The sequence below is a fragment of the Rhinolophus sinicus genome, chromosome 1 (genome assembly GCF_057876585.1).
Source record: "Rhinolophus sinicus isolate RSI-liver-muscle chromosome 1, RSI-T2T, whole genome shotgun sequence".
Classification (NCBI taxonomy): Eukaryota; Metazoa; Chordata; class Mammalia; order Chiroptera; family Rhinolophidae; genus Rhinolophus; species Rhinolophus sinicus.
In genome coordinates this window covers 60546673-60564984 of record NC_142501.1, presented here as the reverse complement: position 1 = coordinate 60564984, position 18312 = coordinate 60546673, and the positions used below count along the sequence as shown (strand labels likewise).

General features: G+C 31.8%; 1 non-coding gene and 1 pseudogene across 1 annotated transcript; one reads left to right on the top strand and one right to left on the bottom strand.

The window, feature by feature from the left end:
* The window catches only part of LOC109452922 (ethanolamine-phosphate phospho-lyase pseudogene), a 55436-nt pseudogene that overhangs the window by 4360 nt on the left and 32764 nt on the right, over positions 1-18312 (top strand).
* Positions 1333-1461, bottom strand: LOC141570275 (small nucleolar RNA SNORA42/SNORA80 family). The gene has a single exon (XR_012494280.2). It is a non-coding gene; the product is annotated as a small nucleolar RNA SNORA42/SNORA80 family (small nucleolar RNA).

Sequence of the window (18312 nt, the reverse complement as noted above, 5' to 3'; positions counted from 1 at the left end):
GATCATGACAATCACAACCAGAAAATCTAGTTTAAACCCTTTGTTTCACAAATGAGAAGAGTTCAATGATCTGACCAAGGTCATAAGCCTCGTTCATTAGTGACAATCCATAACCCTATTCGCTCCCCCCAAATCTATCAAGCTAACTGATGACTACTCCCATTCATCCATCAAGAGCATGCTAAAAAAATTTTCTTTTTTCCATTAATTCATTTCTTTTTTGGATATTATTTTTTTTACATTTGCCTTATTAATAACTTATTATAAAACAAAGAGTCCTTTTAGTACATATAATATTATCATTATTTTCAGGTAAATTCTTGAGTTGGAGCAATATAGTAATTTGGTTTCAAAAAAATCTGATTTCTCTCTATATAGAGCAGGTAGAAATTATGTAAAATATTTGAATATATGAAAATAACTGTCATACACTATTATCATATAATACATAGACGAACATGTTGAGACTTAACAAAGTAAAGTGATTAATTTCAAATTATATAAAAAATTTCAAACTTATGCAAAAGTATATTATAGTGAACCTCTATGTGTCCATCACCTTGATTCAACAATCACTAAATTATGGACAAACTTTTTATATCATATCCTTCAACCCCCTCCAGATTATTCTGAAGCATATCCTAAGCATATCATTAAATAATAATAAGTATTCACATTTTACTGGTTGTATTATAGACATACATTATGTAAAAAACACACATTTTTATATTCTTATCTCTACAGTTTATACATAAGGTATTAGGTTGGTACAAAAAATAATTGCGGATTTTGCAATTTTTAACCTTTTAAACTGCAATTACCTTTGCACCAACCTAATAGATACATTGTAATTTTTTGATATGTTGTTTGTATTTATTGGTCTATAGACTACAGTTCTTTGTTCTAGCTCTTCTTTTTCACTTTCTTCCAAGCTTTTGTGGAAGAAATCAGGTTGTTTCTGCCCTTATATGAATTTTACTTCCATAAGCCTCATGGTATCCTTTAGTATTTCTCCCATGTATTTCCCTCTTGTCAGTTAAAAAAAGAAACTTGCTAAGAATTTTAGTGAGACTATTTCCAATGTCTGTCTGCCTTTCTTTTCCTAATGTTAGTGCCCACAGATTATCAATGCTTAAATCCATGAATTATTAGAGGCTGAAAAGGTTAGTACTCTAAATCTATCATTATTTCTTCATTTATTGGCTAGAACACTTTCATAAACTTCATTTCACCAAGTATTGCATTATCCTAATGTAAATATTATGTAAAAAAAAGAAGGTAAATACCCAACTTCTCCTATTAATTCACCAGTTTTATTTGTTTATTTTTTTCCAATGTGCAACCCACTTCAGTGCCTGCAGCCTATGAGTCCAAACAATGGTTCAGAGCCACAGTTTGCTCTGGCATGGGGCACTATGAGAGGCCCAGGGGGACGGGCCTGTCATAAATCCAAACCTCTGCTGCATTCACCAGTTTTTAATAATGAATTGTTCTGTAGCATCCTCAAAGGTTAAATTAAGTTCTTTTTTTTTTTTTTTTTTTTTGGTTATAATTGTGATCTATGACTCTAATGTACTTTATTCATTTTAACTTCTTGCAGTAATTGTTCTTATGAACTCACAAATGTTGCTATCATAGCTTATTCTCGCTGTCACCGGAGTTCTTTTGTCAGAAGCTAATAGTCTTCAAGAGCTTTCTTGTTTTGTAGCAGTTCAAGATATTCTAAGCTCTTCCTGAACATTTCTGGCTCCAGACATTTTATCAGCCATTTCTTTAAGGAGCTCTGGTTTCTTTTAATAAAAAATAGTATTTAAAGACCATAATTTATTTGACAAAGGGTGCTCATTGCTACTCAGTTGGTCATTGTTTCCAGGTTTTTTTTTTGGGTAACGAAAGCTGGGAATACGTGCTTTTTAAAAAGAAAAATAATAATAATAATAATAAAGTATAATTTGAGTTGACAGTTTTTCTAATTTCAAATCAGGACTTTAGGAGTTTTACTTAGCAGGTACTGTATATGTTTTTGGTTACAGTTGCTATCACTGTTTTCAACCATTTAAACCACTCACTATTTACTAAAAACTTCTCAGTGTTTACTTATCCTGTCTTTGTTATAGAACTCTAAAGTGGGATCCATATTGTGGTAAAATTCTTTCAACCATTGCATGTACTATAATAAATGCCACAAAATCCTATGTTCTCATTTCTTATTAGGGAACGTTTGGGAAATTCTCCATAATATGCCTGAAAGTGCTTACAATAAAGTCTAGTAAATCTTAATAATTGAATTAGAAGCTAGATGTGGTCAAGCAGAATGATTTCACTGAAGATTTTACTAAAAATCTTCTGTTGGAACACTCTGGGTTATAAAGACTATGATTCCAGGATGGGGGAGGATATTATCCAAGATACCTTAGCTGTAACTTGTCTTCGGCAGTTATCCTATTCCCAATATGAAATAGCTTTTCCGGACATGGTTTACCTGGGTTTGTAGCCATGGAGTCATATGCATATGAAGAAGCCAAATATTTACTTACAAAACTTGTGGCTAAAATAATATCTATCTTATGTGTCTTACTCTTCAATATATAAAGAGGGTACTTATGTCAAGAAGTGAAGAGGATGGGGGAAAGTGGGAGAGGTGGAGCTTTCCTAGAAAGCATGGAAAATTAAATGTGGAAGAGACTAATGTTAGTATACAGTTTCTTTTTTTTTTCTTTTTTTTCTTTTTATCATTTTTTAAAATTTACTGGGGTGACGATTGTTAGTTTTGTGTGTGTTTTTCTTTTATGTTTCTCTTTTTCTTTAGAGTATACAGTTTCTAATGCCTGGTATTACATAGAATCACCTAGGGAGCTTAATAAATACAAATCCATGCCTGGGTTATACTTTCAGAGCCTCTGACTTACTTGATTTGAAATAAGATATGGACAAATTTTAATCCTCTTCAAATAAATCTAGTGTACAGCGAGAGGTACTCCAAGCTCTTCATCAGATAATTGAAGCCTAAAGAAGTATAATGTGAAGAACACAAACCTGCAAATAAGAGCCAGCTTTATGCACAGGCCCATAAATATCCTATGCCTGCATGACATGTCACAACTTGGTATTTTTTTCATTTTGCAGCTGGGAAAACTACTCTTTTTTTCCCCTCTTTTGTGTTACTGTTTCTGTACAGTCATCATGTGTACTAGATACACATGCAATGAGTAAGGAGACATTTCCATCAGGAAACACTGGACTGAACTTGGTGGCAGTTCATTGGCTGATTTCCACTGGCATCCCTTCCTCTCATGCTCTGTGTTGGCAAGGTTGTACATGGAAGGAACTTCAGAGATAACTAGCTTCTACTAATCAGGCAGTTACCTACATCTTACAGTGTAGGTAACTTACTTTGATAAAAGGCTTTGTATTTTTCAATCTTCTCTGCATCTCCTGGAAATATATTAGCTCCTGTTAATTTACTATATGTAATGATAACCAAAGGAAATGACAGTCCATAAGAAATCATGGCATTCTCAGCAGGAGTTTTTACAGCTTACAAGAAAAAAAAAAATAGCCTAAACCTGCGCACTTCTTGGGGGCTTTTTAATTTTTGTTTTTCCTTTTTCTTGTTCTACTTAAATATTTGCATACTGGATGTTATAAAGCGTAGGCCATGTATTTCTCATCTTGCTAAACTGAAATGTATATGCTGTAAATATTGGAATAGTTTTCACTAAATCACTTAATTTCACCAAACCTTTACCCCGACAGTTTTCCAAAATTATCTGGATAATTTTTGAACATATTATATCTAACTGAATCTCCACAGCTTAAGTCCATGACTGTAATTTTCATTTAATTAAAGTAAAGAGCTGCCAAGTCTGTTTTAAAACCAATATTGGTCTTTTCACAAGCTGTTATGATCCTGGAGAGCAAAATTCAAATTTTATGTGTAATTGCACTAAGAATGATTATGATTTAAGATCATCTTGTACAATAGGCAAGAGTAAACAGTTTACTAAAACCGAACTTGAACCAAACTTAATGATTTATCTATCTTTTCTAGAAATCACTGTGTTCTATGGCAATAGTTTTTATAATCTCTAAGTGTCTATATCCGAGGATATTACTTAAAATCTTCTTCTAATTCAGTAGTTTTAGCGAATCTTGAGATTCTGTACTTCTAGAAATTTCCCAGGTGCTACTTATATATGACAATTTCAGAAACATGGACCTTCTTGAGTAAGAAGTTACTAGGTTACTAAGAGGAAGTCACAAATCAAAGATAAATCATTTTCACTGTCAAGGGAATACAGTCAAATTTTCCAGCTTGTCTTTCCTTAATACTCTCTCAAGCCACTTATACTTTTGGGGAGCTTTCCACCTCTCTATGTAGAAAATTAAATATACTGTATAATTGATACCTGAAAGAAGTGGCAAAACTGGAATGACAGTTTAATAACTATGGGTTTTTCTTTTTCTTATTTTTATTGAGATATAATTGACATATAACATTATAGTACTTTCAGAGGCACAGCATAATGATTTGATATATGCATATGTTGTGAAATGACAACCACAATAAGTCTAGTTACCATCCATCACCACACAGAATTTTTTTTTCTTGTGATAAGAACTAAGATTTATCTTAGCAAATTTCAAATATACAATACAGTGTTATAAACTATAGTCACCATGCTGTACCTTACATTCCCATAACTTATTTATTTTATAACTGAGAGTTTGTATCTTTGACCCTCCGCACCAATTTTTGCCCCACTCTCATTCCCTACATCTGGCAACCACCAATCTGTTCTCTGCATCTATGAGTTCAGTTTTTCTTTTTTCTTTGTTTTTTGGATTCCACATATAAATGAAATCATACAGTGTTTGTCTTTCTCTGTCTGCCATGGGCTTTCAAAAGACAGGAAACAGCCTACAGTTAACCTCCTCCTCTTCTTCATCCTTATGATTAGAAACTTCTTTATGTTATAATTATTTATAAATTTGCTAACTGAAAAAAAAAATCAATATTTATATGTATTTACTCCACAGTGCATTATAAAGGTAGTATAGACCATACCTATACATATGAGGTTTGACAATTAAGTTCACGAACTCATCCTAGAAAAAGTACTACATACCTCATTGCTGAATATCACTAAAGTCACCTTTGAACTACTCCCCTTGAGAAGCTATGCACCAACACCAGTGCCTACTCCACCCTTCAAAGCAATTTTGGAACTCTTTTTCTGGAATGGCCATATGAACTGTCGTTGTATTACTGTTGATGTCCTAAATGTCATCAAAGTGTCTTCCTTTCAATATTTCCTTTATCTTTGGTAAAGAAAGAAGTCATTGGGGGCCAGATCAGGTGAGTAGGGAGGGCATCCAATACAGTTATTTGTTTACTGGCTAAAAGCTTTCTCACAGACAGTGCCATGTGAGCTGGTGCATTGTCGTGATGCAAGAGCCATGAATTGTTGGCGAAAAGTTCAGGTTGTCTAACTTTTTCACATAGTTTTTTCAGTACTTCCAAGTTGTAAACTTGGTTAACTGTTTGTCCAGTTGGTACAAATTCATAATGAATAATCCCTCCGGTATCAAAAAAAGTTAGCAACATCATTGCAACAAGTTCGCGAACTTAATTGTCACACCGCATATAACTCATGTACAATGGGTTAGCCTACACTGCTTTTCCAAATAAAAAAGGGAAAATAACATTTGACATTTTTTTAAGACTATAAACCAGTGTCTCTCTAAAATCATATCCATTTTCCCTACTCCAGCACTATTTTAGAATATTTAACACCTAAAAGTGTTTCTAGAAACAAATCCTGTATAGGGAAGTGGCGGAGTAAGAGATTCACCTAATTGGGATTCTTTTCTCCCTGCCTCCACCACACATGCATCTCTTTCTCTCTCTCTCTCTCCCTCTCTCTCTCTCTCAAACACACACACTTTAAATGTACATGACTTGTTCTGGGCCAGTTTCTGTTCACTTCAATTATATCTTTTCCTAAATAATCCCTAAACATTTTGAAAGAAGGATATTTAGAAATCCCTGAAATTCCCTATGGAAAAAATCATGTACTATGGATGATGCTCTAGATAATTTGAAAGTATTTTCAGTGAGGAAGCTAGTAACAATAAACATGTTCCAATAGTCTCTTGTGATTGTTGAATTAAAATCCAAAAAAGGGGGAGGAGGAATCAATCTATGTGCAAGACCTTTATATAATAATAAATTCTGCAGAAGTAATTTGATTTTACAATTTCTTAATAAATATAAAGAACATTGCACTTGAGATTATGCTCCAATTACATTTAGTTGGATCTAATTAGAATAGTGATCATCTATCAATGTGAAACTAGGAACTTTCTATTAGATTCACAGATTTATTTTTCTAAGCAAAATGCTATGAGATTTGATGCAAACCAGTGTTATATGTACCAATAAAGCCTGAAGAAACTGATTTCCTAAAATAATGTTCAATATCTTCTGGTTTACTTTAAAAAAAATTATGAATGTATTTGCTGTATTGGGGAAATCAAAAGGAAGACAAAGAATGAGGAAAGTCATTCATAGTGTTAATCTCTGAAAATATCTGTCAAGTTTTACAACATGATAAGCCCTGCTTGACTGAAATACAAAACGTGAAAATTCTCAGGCTTCATTCAGGACTTGGGCTCCTCTATAGTAACAAGAATAGAATTTTAACGTGATAATTATAATCATCAATTTAAAATAATCAGTATAACTTGATAACCACCACATTAGCCTATCTTAATATCTGAGGGTATAATTCTTGTTTTAAAATATAAATTTCCCAGATACGTAAAGATTCCTTATTATAAATATCCTAACATAAACAAATATTTTGTTTTTCCCAATGGCAGAGCACTACCTCCATTCCCCATTCTAGTGTGAGATGCATACCGATTTTGCAGTGCATGGGAATTTGAAAGACTAAACACCAGATAAATGATCAAAAATATAGATTACTTACTTTAGACTTCATTTTGAATGACTATCATGGGTTTCACATTTAAGACAGCAGGTAATTGTATTCTAAACAGAAAGTATAAGGAATGAGATTACTTCCTTTAAAACATTTGATATTTAAGGAAAATGAAAATCAATGTGTTTTATCACAAAAATTTGAATGGAAACAATATGATACAAAAGAAAATCATAAGCATAAGACATATGTTGATTACCATTGCACTTTTTTTGGTTCCTTATTTTTCATTATTTTATATCAAAGGGAACTGCCACATATACTAGCAACACAAATGCACAGACAAAAAGAGAACACTATATTTCCAAATAAGCAACTATGAATGAGAGGAGATATTTAGTTGGCTTTGTAAAGATTCTTATAGGAACTCAATGCTAAGAATTATAAAACCATAAACAAAAATTGAGAAGTGTCTCTTCTTCAAAAAATAAAACTTGTGTAGTTATGCATGCTACAAACTTAAAAGTTTTATAAAATATATATTTGAGCTATTACAATTTTATGTTTAAAATAGATAACAATTATAATAACAAAGCATTTGTAAAGGTAATGTAGAGGTTAACTAAAATGAAAATAACTGGCTGATCTCCATTTATTATTTGACATATAAAATGAAATAGAATGGATGAACTGAATATGTAATTGTGTTCATGGATATTCAACACATGTTTGTTACCCACAGGAGAATTGAAACTGTAAAGTAGGGAGAATAATTTTTAAGCTTAAACACTAGCATTATGCATCTAAATTAGTGTTTCCTCCTTTAAACTAGTCATCTTGCTTTTCCAAAATATTTTAAATTATTCTATTAAAATTGTTTTCTATATCAGAAAGACAATTCTATGAATAGACTGAAGGACAGAAAAACTGTATCCTTTGAGACTGAACTCAATTTTATGATAATAGTTGAACATAATGAAGATAGTGCTAAGCTCAAGCACAGTATTATCATTGAGGGCCAAAAATAAGGTATAACTGAAAAGATTGAGGGAATTTTAAAATGTGGAGTAGAAACTAATCCTGAAATCACTTCCAAACACTGTCAGGAAACTCATCAGAAGAAGCAATATAGGAATATTAAATTGCATTCCAAATGTCTTCCTTAGTATATGGACATATAAATGTGCTGGACATTACATTTTAAAAAGGAGAATCACTTGTATTGTTTAGAATCTCATAGAAGCATGTGCATTTAGAATAATTAACATTTTAATCTTTGGTGGAGAGAAGAAAACTATTTTTATGCAAATTATAGGAATAAAATGAAAAAAAAAATACTGAATGGTGACAGACAATTATGGCTAGCCTTGCTACCTACTTCCTAATATTTCCTCTCAGAACAATACAAACAACATGAGAGAAAAGTAATTCTATATGGAAAAATATATTTTCAGTATAAATTGAAGAGAATAACAAGTTTAAATTAATTCTTAGTAAAGAAAAAAACACCAAATCCCAGCCCAACCTTTTGGTTCACACTCTTGGGATTTCCCTCAGTGACATTTGAAATTGTCCCCACCCCCAACATGGAATGCAGGAGAGACTGAGAAGAGACTTCTGACTAGTAGGCGGCAGTTTCAACAAGCAAGGGATCTTAGGAGGCTCCTGTCAGGTGCTGCAAGATAAGTAGTAGCTCTCCCCTCTTCTCCCCCCCACCCATTCCACCTACACCTACTCCTCCATCCCCATCCCCCGTCCACCAGGATCTTAAACGTTTATATAGAGGCTTAAACAACTTTCAGTGATGTATTCTGTCCAGATGGTCTCAACAACACATTGCTTTCTCAAGGTTCTGTCCTTGAAATGGCTCCCACTGTGGGAACAGTGGGCTGAACGTTCGAAGACCAGGGAGGGGTGAGGAGCCTCTGATATTTGGGTCCAGCTTGTTAGTCAAACTGCAGTCAGGTTCTCTCCATTACCAACCCTAAACAACTTCATGCCACCAGAAACCTTTATTCCATCAAAGGAAGAAGAAAAAAATGGGGGAGGGAGGCAGAAAACAAAAGTTATTGAAAGGGCCCAAGTTTGACCAGAAACTGCTACCAGAAAGATTCAGGTCCACCCGAAGTCTGAAAATACTAAAAATAGATCTATGATGATTAGAATATACGCTACAGGGAATAAAACCCAAAGTACAGTTGATTCAAAGGGGCCATTATGGTTTAAAGGGAAGGGCACAATTTAAAGAGTCAGGTGCAATGGCAAGTTTAGACTTCAAAACATAGATTGTAGGGAAGAAAAGGATAAAAATAAAGGGATAAGCACCTTTTGGAATTAGGATAGGAAAGGAACAAGAAGAAATCAGGAAATTGTCACCCAGTACCCCAAGGCTCCTCCCATCTGGCTACCATCAGTTTGTTCTCTACATCTATGAGTCTGTTTTGTTTGTTCATCATTTTGTTTTTTAGATTCCACATATAAGTGAAATCATATCATATGGTATTTTTCTTTCTCTGTTTGACTTATTTTATTTAACTTAATACCTTCTAGGTCTATCCATGTTATTGCAAATGGTAAGATTTCATTCTTTTTTATGGCTAATATTCCATTGTATATGCTCGTATGTACCACGTCTTCTTTATTCATTCACCTATTAATGGATACTTAGGTTGCTTCAATATCTTGGCTGTTGTACATAATGCTGCAATGAACATATATCTTTTCAAATTAGTGTTTTGGATTTCTTCGGATAAATATGCAGAAGTAGAATTGCTGGGTCTTAAAGTAGTTCTAGTTTTAATTTTTGAGGAACCTCCATTCTGTTTTCTATAGTGGCTGCACCAATTTACAATCCCACCAATCGTGCTCGAGGGGTCCCTTTTCTCCACTTCCTCACCAACACTCATTTGTTGATTTATTGTTGATAGGTGAGGAGATTAAGAAGTACAAATTGGCAGTTACAAAATAGTCACAGGAAGGAAAAGTATAGCATCGGGGTATATTACAACATAGTCATTTTGTAATGACTATGTATGGTGCCAGGTGGGTACTAGATACATAAAGTTCACTTTGTAAATTATGTAAATGTCCAAACACTATGCTGTACATCTGAAACTAATGTATATTGAATGCCTACTAGAATTGAAAAAAAATAAGGAAAATTTTTAAGTTCCTTCAAAAATAAATAAATAAATAAATGAATAAATCCATAAAATAAAATGACTTACAACTATGCCATTGCCAGAACAAACAAACAGTAAAAACCACAAAAGTAACTGACTTGCTATTATGACAGAAAGGGTACCATTAAACTCTACACCTTGTAAAATGTCTGAAAATTTTAAAAATGAACATTAGGAAAAATATTTCATGCAAAGTTATTGTAGAAATTCAGGAAACAGAATTTAACACAACTGTGGAATTTCAACATAGGAAAATCCACATGTGTAAGCAAAAACATTGATGAAAAAAAAAAGTAAGTCAAAAGTCCAAAGAGCATTAAGTGTACTCAAACAAGCATTTAATGATATAAGATCATCTTGAATCTGAAATTTACAAAATACAAACAGAAATGGACAGAAATCAGGAAGAAAAAAAATTATTTGAATGAACTCAGTAAAGAAATATAAAAAAGGCAAAATTATCTCAGAAATAAATAATAAATTAGAAGGTGCTCAAGGAAGAGAAGACTTGAATGATAATTTAATAAAAGACACTAAAGAAAAGCATAAAAATAACAAAGGAAAGAAAGTGGCATAAAGAAAAAACTAAAAATGACAAGAAAGAAAGGAGTAGAAATGGAAGTGAGAATAACATTGGAAATAGTGAAAATACAAGGAAGAGTAATATTTGTAGTATGAGAGTCTTTTGAAGAAGTAAAGTAAAATAATGTAATAGAGCTATTATTTAAAACTATAATCTAAGAAAACTTTCTAGTAGCAGAAAGGAGCTGAATCTAACACTATACAGGCTCACTGGATAGCTAAAAAGAAAAAAAAGAAATTAACCCAAAATGATCAACAACGTGTAAAACCTTTAGATTCCAAAAGTAAAAAATAAATTTTCTAAACCTGAAGGAATAAAGTTCAAATAATTAACAAAGGTAAAATAATTCAAATATCTTAGGCTTTTCAATTTAACTTACCTTTGTAGGACAAGTGGTCCTGTCCAAAACATCCACAGAGACATTTGGTCCTCACCAAAAGGTTCTTGATAGCTGGTTCTGTCAAAAAGGTCCATACTTAGAAAATGCCCCATGGATTCAAATAGCCCATAACTTTTATTTATATTTTTGGTTTACAGGATTAATATATAAAAATACTATCATATTTTATTGGTCCAATAATGTATTGTGGCTAAATTGCCAATAATAACCCTTTTTGTCTTGGTAGCTTACCCAAGGTCATAGCACAAGGGGTTAGGTAGATGGGTTGGTGTGGATGGAATGTCCACTAATCCAATTTAGAGAACTTCTTGCTTCACCACCAACATGTAAAGGGCTTGAAGTCATCCTTTTAGAAATGCTTTACAGAAATCTGGAGCCTACACTAATTTTAATCCCTTTTAAGGGAAAAAGTTTATAAGACCTTTCATAACAATGTGCTACCTTGCAGATTTTTTGTTTAATGTTGTTATCCAAGGATACATACAGATTCCTAAAGTATATGGGTGATTGTACTCAATCTTCTAGCCTACAATTTGGAATTACGATTTTTCACTTTAAGTGTAACTATAATAATGTGGAAAAACATTTTTCATTAGAAAGCAGAACTTAGAATACACCCTGGTTTTCCACATTTTATACATAAGAGCTCTGTGCTTTTAAATTATACAAATTTATAACACAATTGTATGCAGGAGTTAAGATTCTGCGATAATATACAATCAGGGAACATTCTTGACAACAAAAAATAAAATTTAAACATATTACCTTTACTGTTAGGCATTTGAAAAATTGTAAATCATTGCCATTAGTAATCCACATAAGCTATCTTTGGTAAATATTTATTTTTGAAAGTATTTTTAACAATATAAACTATTTTATCTTTGAATGATAATAGCAAATAGCATGTTTAGCTTTCAACTTACTTTCTGATTTATGGTGAAAGAATCAGACCCTGAATGCTTCAGGAACCCACAGGGTTCAGGCAGTCTACTGGAAACTACCATCTCCTCTTCCTTTTGTTCAGTACTTGATATATCTGTATTTGATCACTAGCATCTTCTTTCCTTTCCCACACCTACAGTGCACACTTAAACTTGGCCATTCTTGCTTATCCCTGTCTGACATACCATTATCACATTTCTAGGGTAATTAAATGGAGCTTACAAAATTTCGGGGACTCAGTTAAGATAATTAGCGATATAAATTAAACTTCAGCAATAGGAACAATACATATTTTTTAGGATATATAATTATTTGATTTTGTTTTTTAACCTCTATTTCCATTCTCTAAAATGTTAATATGTCTTGGGCCAAGCAGAGTAAGGCACGTACACAAAAGGTAATCTCCCTCTCCTGTAAGGATTCACGAGAGTTAAGAGATATGGGCATTGGCTCTATGTCCTTTGATGTTTTTGGTATCTGTTTTCTGATTCTGCAGTTTCACCCATAACATGCTATAGCATTCCAGTTATGTTTGAGTTATTACTAGGTTTTCTCATTCAGTGTTCTTGGCTAAATCTCAACAGGCAGCCTAAACTGTGGCTAAGATTTACTATGGCACTGAGAATATTAAATAAGGCTATGCTACACAAAGCAGAACATAATTAGTGCCAACGCCTAGTTCTGCCTCACATTTACAGTCTGTTTGAACTACCGAAAAGTGCTAGAGTGGTTCATAATCAAGTCCTGCTTGAAATTTCAGTGACCTAATTTCGTGGAACAGAATTGTGCTCCAACTGCTGTCAGCAATATGTCTTCAATTGATTTACAAAATATTAATATAGCAAATGTTATAACTGTTATTGGGAGTGCTCTGGGACATTTTTTATGAATATATCCATTCTTTATCTTGTCATTTATACTCATTGAGGACAGAAATAGACACAGTTTCAGCGATGCTGTAGAGAAACATTCAATTTCCATGGTTAAACCAAGTTAGAAGCATATCATTTAAACCAAGTTTGAATTTCTTTAGGGTGGTTTAAAAAATTCAAAATTGCTTTGAAAAATTCAAAGAAAATCTTTAATTCTTATTCTGTGCCAACTGATTTTCACTATTTTAAAATGTACACAAGTAATCCATCTTTATTTTATTAAAATTCAACAAATACAGATAGCCAAATGGGGAAAAAAATGTACTTTATTTCTCACTTCTAAGAGGTAAAAAGTATTAGAATTTACGTACATCCAACCAGAATTGTCTAAAACTATGTTACTTAAAAACATTAAACATGGTTTTTTATTGGCTACATGTTGTTCTGTTATACACTTTATCATTATAAATAGCCTTTCATTAAGCTTCCTTATATATACTTACTTGTCTATTTGTCTTATTATTACCTTAGGATAGATTCATAAAATTAGAAAACTTGGTCAGAGGGAAAACATATTCTGAGAGTTTTTATGAAGATTAATCCAACTCCTTAAAAATTATTTAATGTATTTTTTTATTCTCAAATACTCATTATAAGTGTCTGAAAATATTTTTATTAATAAAGGTGTTTGCTAAGATATCTCCATCATTCATCTGGAGGAAATTTATGCATATATATATATATATATATATATATATATATATGAGCATATGGTTTAAAAAACTGTAGTAAATTATTAAAAATAGAATTTTCATGAATAGGAAAATATGAAAAACATATTTCATAAAAGGGTAAAATAAAAAACAATAGCATTGATTGAATGACTGTTGTGAGATAGAAACAAAAATAAGTGCTTTCATATATATTATTTCATTTAATCCTCACAATGTCTGTGCGATACACCCATTACTATGTTTTTTTCCTCTTTTCCAGAAGAGGACAACATGGAACAGTGATTTTAAATAATGACCTTTGTTGACTTAATGAGTTTGCAGTAGAGAAAAAATGAGAACTCAAATTTCTATGACCCCCAATTTCTGGTTCTTTTATATTATTCCAAAAATGTAACTTTAAGCAGCCTTTTTTTTTTTTTTTTTTCACTATAGTAATGAAATATTTAAAGATCTTTTAATACAAGGAAATTGGAACTTGAAGCCGGCAGGTTAGAATGTAATAATAATAGTAAAACTTTTCCCAAACAAGCAAAGAGCTATTCTAAGCAAAGCAGAATGATTAAGACAGAATTTTTCAAAGTATGTTGGATAAGATGTGAAATTTTATCCTACTACAAGTAAAATAAATAAATGAACACTTAGTTAAAAAATTTGGGAAGGTCTGAGTTATACATTGTCATCAGATTTATTTTCAGCGGGCCTTTCAATTGCCAGTATTACTGGAAGATTTCAGAGTGAGGGTAATAATGTGCAAAATATCATGAATTTTATAAATGTGCATTTATAAGAATGGTTGTAGGTCAAGTACTTGAAGGGACATGCATTGCTAAAAGATTTGGTTGTTTGAGTAAATGGGGATTGCCTAATATTACCAGGTCAAATTTAACAATTCATTACAATTATTCCCATGAGGTTAAGGCAAACGATAACCACAGATCCACACCAGCTCGCATTAGAAACTCCTACTGACCTTGCTGTTGTACTTATCTGCCTCTGCAGCCACAGTTCAAGTTGCCTGTACTCAAGATATATCTAGCTGCTTTTACTCAACCTGTCCTTTTATTTTAATCTATCCATTAATTTGTTTTGGGCGTGATATATCTGATAACATTTTACTTACTCCCTGCTTATTGTCTCTCCTGCCCTTATTTCCATCCTAATCTAGAAAACTCTGTGTCTCTACTCTCTCGGCTTCTAATTTATAGTTTCCATCCACCTCTGAACCAAATCTCAGTTTATTACTGATCCTTCTTAGCTCCCCTGCTATCCTCCTGAAGTCCTTCAGAATCCTGTATTCTCTCTTCCTGTTTTAGCAGACAGTTTAATTAAAGTTATGTCAATTTCTATGTATTTACATCTTTACGGATTAACATAGAACATTGCACTCCTTTCATTTGGCTTTAAAATATCCCAAATAGCATGTAAAAAATTGAATATAATCTTATTAAATCTGTCTAAAATAAGATTAAAACCTTTAAATGTTAATTTTTTTATTTTTAACATATAACATTACATTTGTAAATATATATTGTCTTCCTTAGCCATAAGACGTCAAAAACAGGTAAAAAGATGAGTGCCACAAGTGCTAGTTTACTTTATTTGCAGAAGCTGAAAGCATCAAGAAGCATTCATGATTTCTATTCTTGAAGGATAAGCATAATTCTTACATACTGTTCTTGATTGAACAACATTATAGTTTGCTACCAGAGCAGTTTTAAAAGTGTCTGGATAAGTACTCTCCTGGCCTAAGAATATGGACTAGGCCCACAGCTAATTAAGTGAACAGTAAGCTAGGAGTCTAAAGCAAAGAAAGCCAAAGTATAGATTTAGGGAAGAATAAAAGTTGCATGACTCCACTTGAACACTAAGATTGTTCATTATACCCCTCTGATTAGAACTATAGATACACAATAATTTCTGTTTCCTGGGAGGGAGCAGTCTTCTGCTGCAGAACCAAGACTCCAAAGATTGAAAAACATCTCATTAATACCAAGGGGATCTGAAAAGGAATATACTTTTACATGTTTTGAGTAGGCTTTGGCTGCATGTGAGGCATATAAATGGAAACCCAGCAGACAGTAACATTAAAATTGTATAATGTGAATTTTTATCTGGTTCTACTACCATTCCTCATAACAGATTATGCTCTGATTTTTCTTTTCTTCTTTTGTCTTATTTACACAACCTTAAAAAACAAACACAACTCTTTAAAAACTTTTTATGTTACAAATATTAGATCCTAGTACAGATAGTTTATTGCAATTTTTATGTGCCCTGAGTTTATTATCCAGATACTCTGCTGTATGTGATATTTCTTTTCCTTTTACATGAACATACATCTTCTCTACTACATGGAAATGAGATATTTAGTTCAGTTATTAGATATTACAAGCAAGTGTTTATGAACAAACACATTCAAATTACATTTAATATAAGTAAGTTTTTATTTTTTGGTTAAATTGCACATGTAAAATGGGTTGCTGGTACCTTGAAAATGTAAGACATGTTTTGTTGTGTGTTGCTTTCTTTTAATTCAGAATGAATTATTTGTTTATATTTTAGGAAAAATATGGAAGATTTTTTTTAATTTGAAAAGTTTTGTTTGTGTGTTTAGAAAAAATAGGTAATATCTCCCATTCATAAATCAGAAAAGCTACAGAACTTAGCCATAAGGCTAAGTGCATTTCCACCCAATTAAGAAATCAGTGTATACACTGTTGGAACTTAAATGCTAGATACTTTAAAGTGGGAAATGGTAGAGTGAATAGTGTAGTTTAATACATGGTTGAAAGGTTTCTTGATTAGAAGAGCTATGAAGAAATAAACCATTTATATTAACAAAATAAAAAATATTGAGTTAAAAAAATTCTGTACAATAGGAGCTATAGACAACAAATCCAAATTTAGGGATTAAAAAAGTTTTACTAAAGTTTAATAAATGAATATATGGTGAGGATGTAAAGAAATTAGCTGAATATCATATTCTCAACAGACCTCTAAGGAATTTTAGGTATGGACTCATTCAATTTTTATGACAACCAAACTTTCCAATGAATAAAATGCTATGATTTGACACATAACTACAGTCTTCATGTGAAATGCATACAAATGTTAGATGATGGTAATAATGATAACATAAGTAAATTCTTTTAGAATTTTTTTCTCAGTTTTTGACGTACACTACTACATTTTCCAAACAAAGAAATTACACCAAAGATTCAAAAACAACTAGTAGGAAAGAAAGGTCTCATATATATGGATTCTGCTACTATACTATGGTTTTGTTTACTGAGAAAACAATCTCTAAATGTCAAAGAAAATTATATTCAGACCATATACCACTATGGAATGAAAAATGAAGATTTCCTAAATAAATAAATAAATAAATACATAAGTAAATAAGTAAATAATTTTAAAGGTCAATGCCACATTATATTAAAAGTCCAATTTTAAACAACAAAAATATGAGACATGCAAAGACATTGGTAAATATGACCTATACAGGAAAAAAAATCCATAGACAAAATCTGCCCCTGAGGAAACTCAGATGTTAGATTTACTAGACGAAGACTTTAAATAAACTATTAAAAATATGTATAAGGAGCTAAAAGAATGTATGAAAACAATGTGTTATTAATACAGAAGATCAGTAAAGACATAGATCATATTTTAAAAGAACCGAGTAGAAATTATAAGTTGAAAATCACAATAACTAAAAACAAAAATTTGTGACAGAGGCTCAAACAATTTCAGCTGGAAGAAGAAAACAATCAGTGAACTTGAAAATTAGTCCATATAGATTATCCAGTCTATATGTTTTTATGTTTAGTTTTTTTTTTTTTTAACAGAAAGAAAAAAAGCAATGAAGAAAACTGAACAGATCTTTAGTAATCTTTTGGAGACCATCCAATTTATCAACATATACAGAATAGGAATCAGAGAAGGAGAGAGACATGAAGTATATTTGAATATATGTTGTCAGAATTAATGGTTAGTAGAATTCCCAAACTTTGGAAGAATTCACCAGTGAAAGAATATAGGCCTGGGGCTTATATTTTTGGAATATTTTTAACCATAAGTCAATATATGTAGTATATATAGAACTGTTCAGGTTATTTATTTCTTCTTGAGTGAGAGTTGTTTTACAGTTAATGCTAGGAATGCAAGTCTCATTAATACTCAAAAATAAATCAATAAAACTAACCATATGAGACTAAAACAAAAAATATGCTTATCTCAATAAATGCAGAAATAAACATTGACATTTTAATATCCATTCATGATAAAACTCTCATCAAGCTAGGAATAGGAGGGAAATTCCTTAAACTAATAAAGCGTGTTTATAAAAACCAGAGTTAACTACTTAATGACAAAACACGGAATGCTTTCCCCTAAGGATGTTGAACAAGGCAAAAGTGTTCTCTATTAAGTTCTACTTAATTTTGTATGAGACGTCCTAGTGAAGGTAAGAGAGAAAGAAAAGGAATAAAAAAAATGCAGATTGGAATAGATGAAAGAAAGCTGACTCTATTCACAGATAAATTATTGTTTATATACAAAATCATAAAATTTTAAAAATAGCTCCTAGAAGCAATGAGTTTAACAAGTGCTCAGGATAGAAGAGTCAATTGTATTACTATATACCAGCAGTT